This window comes from Schistocerca americana, chromosome 5 (assembly GCF_021461395.2).
Source record: "Schistocerca americana isolate TAMUIC-IGC-003095 chromosome 5, iqSchAmer2.1, whole genome shotgun sequence".
Taxonomy (NCBI): domain Eukaryota; kingdom Metazoa; phylum Arthropoda; class Insecta; order Orthoptera; family Acrididae; genus Schistocerca; species Schistocerca americana.
The window spans coordinates 605,980,664-605,989,581 of NC_060123.1; positions in this window are offsets into that span (position 1 = coordinate 605,980,664).

Consider the following 8,918-nt stretch of genomic DNA (forward strand, 5'->3'; position numbering starts at 1 on the left):
AGGAGATATGACGTCATGAACAATGTAATTCGTCAAAAACGGCCGCATCATGTGACGATATTCCACATCTGCTCCTAAACTAGTACACCGATTTCAATCAAATTTGGTACAAATCTTCTCTAAGGTAATGAATCATTTGCTATGGTAGCAAAAACTACTTACGATATATAGTTCAGGAGATATGACGTCATAAACAATTCTGTTCTTGAATAACCGCAACATCAGGTTTGTGATTTCTATTTATTATGTCATTACTACTAAAGCTATTCGCGAAGAATTTTGCAGAGGATATGCATATATACCACTAAATGTAGCTTTGAAATTATATCATAGTATGACACGTAGTACAGGAGATATGACGTCAAAACTATGAAACGCACGAAAATACGTCCCACTATGCATGTGGTTGTAATGTATTACGTCTGTAATACCAACTCCATTCGCACCTCATTTTGCAGTTTCCTAATATTCTTCCCGGGGAAAATGGAAAATTATATTCTTGTGGGACACGTAGTACAGGAAATATTATGTCATGAAGATTGACCTGTGTGAAAACGGAACTGAGATGAATGGAAAATAGATAGCGATAGAACAGGAGGCGATGGACAGAGAGAGAAGAAGCAGATGGACTAAAATAAGACAGGAATGAATACACACCCGGGCAACGCCGGGCACTGCAGCTAGTAACAAATCAGTTTTCAAGGTGTAGAGGTGATGTTTTTATAGCAAACCACAAATAAGTCCACATATGGTACTGTACAGAAACATCATATTCTGAGCAACCAATGTAACTATATTTACATGGCTATCAAATAAAACAAACACTTTACAAATCAAACACAAACAGATCTTCCTCTGTAGATACGACGTCCCATTACATTATGGATGTGTAATTGTGCAGCAGTTCAAACAGAATCCAGGTTGGTTTGGACACGTTATACACACGTATGGTGTATCCGTACGCTTGCCCCGTGCCGCGCACGTTTTACATCGCTTCCGCATAACTTGCTTCGTCCCTTCCGTTGCGTCCCGCTTTTGCACAACATGTGTGTCTTTACATTTGTTACGCACACCTTTTGTAACGTCCATTGGTGGAAGTAGTCCCTTTATTATTTGTATTCTATAATCATACAAAGTCATATTATGCCCTGAGTATTTATTATATAGGTAATGTGCATTGAACATTAGCATGTCAACTACATGGAAGAATAGTTTCTTTGGCCAGCGGATTGTCTTTCGTTCACATAAATAATAAGACAACATCTGGTCCTGCCTATCGGTCCCAGACATACAACTATTATATCTGATAATTGGCAGTGGTTTCGCGACTATTTGCTGGCGTGCATTCTGCACACGTTCCATTGTATTGGGGTATTCTGTGGAAATATAGGAGACCTCTCGTCTATCCTTCCATTTGCCGATCATTACCCCGTCCGAATATCGTGCTATGGTGTCCCCTTTCCCCAGCTTGGCGCATACCACGTCTTTAGGGGTATTTTTCCTATTTACGCTTAGTGTCCCGGTGCAATGTGTTTTTGCATTCAACAGGGTTTTAGCTAAGGCAAAGCTGTTGTAAAAATTGTCCATGTAAATGTGATGGCCAACATTCACCTTCTCTTCTAACAAATGCAATACTATCTTTTCAGCATGCCCTTTTCCCCCCATATCACCACGCATCCCCGTGTACACAGCGCATTTATTGATGAAGCCGTCTGGGTTATTTAGCATGTACAATTTGATGCCATACTTATTTCTTTTGTTTTTTATGTATTGTCTAAATGACAATCGTCCCCTCCAAAGAATCATTGATTCATCTAAAGAGAGATCCCTACCTGGATAATACACATTACACATTTTGTTGTTGAAATAATTCAATATAGGGCGTATCTTATACAGTCGATCATTTGGTTTCGGTTCGCCTGACTCTGGATTTTTTGCAAAATGCAATGCGCGTAAGATAAGCAAATATCTGTCTCTGCTCATACTCATCGTTATTCCTTTATTTTCGAACAGCGGATCCCTCTTCCAGTAGTCTTGTAGTCGGGCACATTTGACATTACCCATATGTAATGAAATCCCCAGGAAGACAAGTATTTCTTCTATACTTACGGGTTTCCAATTACTAATTCTAGAGCCCTCTTGTGTATTTGCGCTCGCAAATATATTCCGTGCGTTATCATTTGTTTCGTCAACTATGAGCTGCAGTATGTCATCTGTAACCAGTAGCCTAAAGAAATCCATTGGCGTATTGCCAGCAGGCTTCATCAGCAAACATTCTGCTTTCGTAAACGGGTGATACTGCATCCCATGTGGTTCTTCATGCCACGTAACACCTGGTTTGCTTACCTCTGCGAGCGCTGGTTCTTTATCGTCGGCGATTTCCTCATCATCGTCGCCCGTATCGTCCGATTCCGAACTGTCACGAAACATACTGGACAGTTCTGCTTCCACACTGTCATCACTGTGGTCTGTTTCTGCAGTCTCCAAATGCCAGTCACCCTCATCTGGTTCGTCCTCTCTGAACTCTACATCACTATCTTCTAACACACGTAGTAACTCATGGTCAGTATATTGGTCACTCTTCCTACACTTTTTCGCGTTCGAAGGCCCCGGTGTCGGTTCATTCGCCGCCATTGCAAACAATGCACAACACAGACGACAAAAAACGAAAACACACAACTGCAGACAGGAACACGTTACGTGATATGTCGTTGGTTACTTGAACTAACACGAGTGCACAGCCGAACAAACTAAACTGAGAACTCTGCTAGTGAACGCGTCGCTTATATGCGTCAGCCGCAGCGAACATGTTGACGGCGTAGCGTAATGGTCAAGCGCATTGCTCACGAAACAGTCGACCTGGAATCAATCCCAGGTGCTTCCTAATTTTTTTCAATTGTTTTCATTCTTATTTTCCTTGGTTTCGTCAGATTTTGCAACTATTTACCGTAGAATTTAAATACATTCAAGTAGTATATTTATATAACTAGGCGAAAGTTTTAATGAAAATAAAGATTTTAAAGATTCTTGTGATTACGTGCGCTACTTTTTATTCATTACGACAGTAGAAGTTTTGCCATTTTTATGGTGACATATCATAGAAACATGTGAAACATATATGTTTCACTCTAGGCACATTTTATGAAGGCATTGTTTGAGCAGTTACATTTCTCTGCAACATGCTTCATTGGAAAGCACACTTAATTCAAGTTTTAAAACTAAGGTGTTTCCTCTAATAGTTTGGATGCAAACCAAGCGTACTAGATCATAGGGGTGTCCACAAGAGCACTGAATTGATGCAGCACGGTCGAATGTATTTTAATTGCATCTTCTCTTGATGATACCTCTCGCTGTTGTTGGAGTTATTCAGGGGCACTTTGTAATCTTTTAATTAGATTTTTGACTTGACGATAGAAATATGCATCTACCGTAAATAACCGAACACTCTGAAGATACGACGTAAAATAAAAATGAGAAAAAAAAATCAGGACGGACCTGGGATTGATCTCAAGTCGCCTGTTTCGTGAGCAATGCGCTTGACCATTACTCTACGCCAATAACGACGAACAGAGCGCTAAATAGGGTATAGCCTCCTATAGTGCTATCGGAACAACTTTCGAGAGCATGTTCTCCTTTCCTATGGCCAACTCAGGCGAAATATTTCGGGCACGTTATGTGGAGTCCCACCTCTTTCTAGAAACAATTCGGACGAAATCGGCGTGTCCCAGTTGGCGACCTCCCCTAGTGAGAACTCAGCTAGCGAGCGCACCGCTTATAAGTGTTACCCGCACTGGCTTGCTGATCGCGGCAACGCTTATGAGCGTCAGCCGCTCTGGCGTGTTGATCGCGGAAACGCTTATGAGCGTCAGCCGCTCTGGCGTGTTGATCGCGGAAACGCTTATAAGCGTCAGCCGCAGCGAACGTGTTAATTAAAATTGCGGCCCACACACGCGCGAGAGTATTTTTCTTACCTCCGTTGACCATTGTATTGTAGTCGGAGTCCTGGCTCTGGCTCTCAGCTATGGTACTGAAAATAAGAATCTTAAAGCTAAGTATTTCTGCAACTTCGTGCGGCTGTGGAGAAAAATTAATATTATGCTAATAGCGGGCGAGTTTTCAGCTTCCGCTAAATTTTCATAAGTTAATATCGCCACGTAATGGCGTCGTTGGCTGCATCGGCCGCTGCGATTGTTGAGCTGTAAATTACTTGAATGCAGGTTAATTCAAGGAAGGCGGACATGAAATCGGGATCACCTCTTACAAATTAAAAGTGCACAATAATATTAAATCGTTATATTATATGTTTAACTCATACAAATATGCTTACATTTGTCAGCACACGCAAGATGTCCCTCTAGACACATTCAAGACAAGCGAAGAAGTGAAGACGACTAAAAAATTAACAAAAGAGCGTATCTTGTCGTCTCTTTAGATCATTCTGTCATAAATTATTTCTTTGCAATCTAAACCTACACAGAGAAATTATTATTTTACGGCTACATGATAAAAAATTTGGCACTGGGGACGCTATATTGCCCCCCGAAATGTTTGTGTCATAAAAAATGTTCGTGTTTTTTGACACAAATATTTCCACTTTCATGTCCACAGTGTCCACACGCAGATTTTTCTTTCACAGTTTATATATGTCACATCGTATGTTGTAATTACTGAGGTGCGTTGCACACAAAGTGTAATACAGATGAAGTTCAAGGTATACAACCACGAGTTAGTCCGGAATATTTGAAGTCCCAGGGGTGTCAACCGTTCGCTCCCCATTTGGCGCGGCCGTAGGGAAACCTGGGGAAAACCTCGGCGGAGCGACAGACTAACTGCTTTGGTCACTTTCACTTAATTGTTTCTGGAATGTCATTGGAGTACAGGATGTGCATACAAATATTTTTGTTGCACTATGCAAAAAATGAGGTCATTAAAACAATTGATTGCGGTGTCGTTGATGATCTACGCCGCGACGTTTGGCTCGCGACGGCGTCGGTTGGTGTGTTCGGTGCTCGGCGTTCGCGACGGCTGCGGAGAGGTTGGCAGCCCTGCAGCCAAGCGACTAGCGCGAGGTTTGGTGTTCTCGTAAAGATAAGTTATTTTAGATTATAAAACACATAGATTAGTACTGATTACGTGGTAAATAAGTGTATTAGTGTGCCGTTTAAGTGTACCATTAAAGGTTTCATTTCTCTTTACGTAATATAGCAGAAAACGCGAAAAGACCGTACAGTCGTATTTTCTGTTTACGTTCTGCTGCAGCAAATCTATAGAATTTCGTTTAGTTGTTCCTTGCTCTCTCCAGCGATTTAACTTAGCGTACCTCTTCATTATTTAACTAGCATTTCCGGAAAGTAGCGTAAAGTTTAACTTGTTGTTTCAGAAACTTTGCACTTTTGTTTTTGTTTACACACAGTTGCGTATAGGCCAAATTTGTGTAACCATATTTTCGTGTTTATCTGTAATTTAACTGACTTATTCTTAATAAATTATTACGTTTATCATGAGTGAAAAGTGCTTGACTTGCCGTAGAATTGTTAGGTCGGGGCTTTGGTGTGATGGGTGCTGTAGTTTTTTCCATGTGGGTGACTGTAGTGGCGTGGGAATAGGGGAAGTAAATGAGACTCATCAGTGGTTTTGTAGGATTTGTAGTAGAGATAGGAAGATACTGGAACAGGAGGGGAAAATTGCTGCCCTTCAGGCTGAGTTAGACAAGGCCAGGGGAGATCTTGACAGGTTAAGGAGGGAGAAGGGTAAAGAGAGGTGGGAAGTGGCAACAGGCAACAGGAGGAACAGGCCTAGAACTTTGTCTGACAGCTTTATGGTGAATGTGGAAAATAGATTTGACCTGTTGCTTCAGTTAGAAGCTGGTGAGCCTCAAGCAGTTACAGGTGTAGACAGGGCACAACAAACTTTCAGCAGCAAATTGAAAAGTAAGAATGTAGGGAAATCAGTAAAGAGAAAGAAAGTGTTGTTGTTAGGTAGTTCCCATGGAAGAGGTGTTGGCCAACTCTTGCAGGATGAACTAGGATCAGAATGCCAGGTCACCAATTTTTTTAAACCTAGTGCTGGTCTGGAGCAGGTGACAGAGGATTTAGGATCACTTTGCAAAGATTTCACTAAGGAAGACACCGTGGTTATAGTGGGTGGGGCAGGTAACAGTATTGACAGAGATCCTGGGTACAGCATAGAGTGTGACCTGGCGAAGATTGCATCAGCATCGAGGCATACCAGTGTTGAGTTTGTATCTGTTCTTGGGCGCCATGACCGACCTCATTTGAACTCTTCTGTCAAGAGAGTTAATTTGGAGCTGGAACGGCTGCTCATGTCGGGTGCGGGGTCACACATTGGTGTGGTTCATGTTGATTCTATCAGTAGGTGGGATTATACTAGGCATGGCCTTCACCTCAACAGGAAGGGGAAGGGTAAATTGGCTCGGGAAATAGCAAGAAAGTTAAAGGGGGGAGGCACTGTCATGAGTGGTAAAATACCAGTGGTTATAGGATTCAGAAAAGACCCTTTTTTAGGGTAGGGAGGACAGAAAGAAAACAAATTTTAAGAGAGGTTAGAACTGAGACAAACCTTCAGTTTGAGAAAGAAATCAAAAAACATAATTCCAGCTTATTACATCAACATAAACAGCCATTGGTTAAGAATTTTCAACTGTCAGCAGATATTTTAACTCCACCCAATTTTAAGTCAGTCAATGTGAAATGTCAGCTATCTTTATTGCATCAAAATATTCGAGGACTGAGAAATAAAATTAATGAATTAACTATCTGCATAGATGAATTAGAGTCTTCAAACCCAGCTGACATAATCTGCCTCTCTGAACATCATGTGACCACTGGTATAGAACTTTTAAGTGTTACAGGGTTTAGGTTAGCATCTCACTTTTGTACATCAGAAATGGAGAAAGGAGGAGTTGCCACATTCATCAGGAACTGTCATAAATTTAAGAACATAGACATTCATAAATTTTGCCTAGAACAGCATATGGAAGCATGTGCAACAGAATTAGATTTTCACAAAAAATCTTTCATAATATTAAGTGTATATCGAGCACCTGCAGGTAACTTTAATCTGTTTGTAAACCACCTTGAAGCTGTACTGGCCCATTTAACAACCAAAAACAAAGAAATAGTGGTTGCTGGTGATTTCAATGTAGATTTCCTTAAAGACTCTCCCAATAAGAACCTATTTGAGTTAGTAACACTATCATTCAACTTAATTCCCACAGTAAAGTTCCCCACTAGGATAACCACTTGCTCACAAACAGCCATTGATAATATCTTTATAGAAAAGTCTAATGAACAAAATTACATTACAAAACCAATAGTCAATGGCCTCTCAGACCATGACATGCAGTTCCTTCTGTTAAATGTTAATACTGAACAGGATATAAAATCTGTTAAATCTGAGCTCAAGAGGGTAATCAGTAAGCCAAAAATTGATTATTTTAGGACACTCCTCAGAGACATTCACTGGACTGATGTTTACAGTGCTCATGGCATGAATGAAAAATATAACATTTTTGCTAATAAAGTGCTTACCTTATTTGAACACTGCTTTCCCCCAAAACTTACCAAGGTTAGAGCAAAGTCTACAAAGAAGCCATGGATTACTCGAGGAATAGGGGTATCTTGTAAAACAAAAAGAAAACTGTATCTGTCAATCCGAAACATTTCCAATGTTGATGCTATAGCACATTATAAGAAATACTGCAAAATATTAAAGACTGTAATACGGATGTCAAAGCAAATATATTACAAGGAAAAGATAGTCATATCAGATAACAAAATAAAGACAATATGGGATATAGTGAAGGAGGAGACCGGTAGAACCAGACATGAAGAGGAACAAATAGCATTAAGAGTAAATGATGCATTGGTGACAGATGTGTATAGTGTTGCAGAACTTTTTAACAAACATTTTATAACTGTTACTGAAAAGATGGGGTTGTCAGGTTCGGTAGATGCTGCTATGGATTACCTTAGACCAGACATTTCAAGTAACTTCCATAATATGAATTTGACCCTCACTACCCCAACAGAAATAACGTCCATCCTAAAATCTTTAAAATCAAAAACATCTAGTGGGTATGATGAAATATCAACAAAGTTAATTAAAGAATGTGATTCTGAGCTAAGTAACATATTAAGCTATCTGTGTAACCAGTCGTTTATCAGTGGAATATTTCCCGAATGGCTGAAATATGCTGAAGTTAAGCCACTGTTTAAGAAGGGAGATAAAGAAATAGCATCAAATTTCCGTCCAATTTCACTGTTGCCAGCATTCTCAAAAATTTTCGAATAAGTAATGTACAGTCGTCTTTATAACCATCTTATCTCAAATAACATACTGTCAAAGTCACAGTTTGGATTTCTAAAAGGTTCTGATATTGAGAAGGCTATCTACACTTACAGTGAAAATGTACTTAATTCATTAGACAAAAAATTGCAGGCAACTGGTATATTTTGTGATCTGTCAAAGGCATTTGACTGTGTAAATCACAATATCCTTTTAAGTAAACTAGAATATTATAGTGTAACAGGAAATGCTGCAAAATGGTTCAAATCTTATATCTCTGGCAGGAAACAAAGGGTGTTATTAGGAAAGAGACATGTATCAAGCTATCAGGCATCATCCAACTGGGAACTAATTACATGTGGGGTCCCACAAGGTTCCATTTTGGGGCCCTTACTTTTTCTTGTGTATATCAATGACCTTTCATCAGTAACATTACCAGATGCCAAGTTTGTTTTGTTTGCTGATGATACAAACATTGCAATAAATAGCAAATCAAGTGAAGTCTTAGAAAGATCAGCCAATAAAATATTTGTGGACATTAATCACTGGTTCCTAGCCAATTCTTTGTCACTAAACTTTGAAAAAACACACTACATGCAGTTCAGAACTTG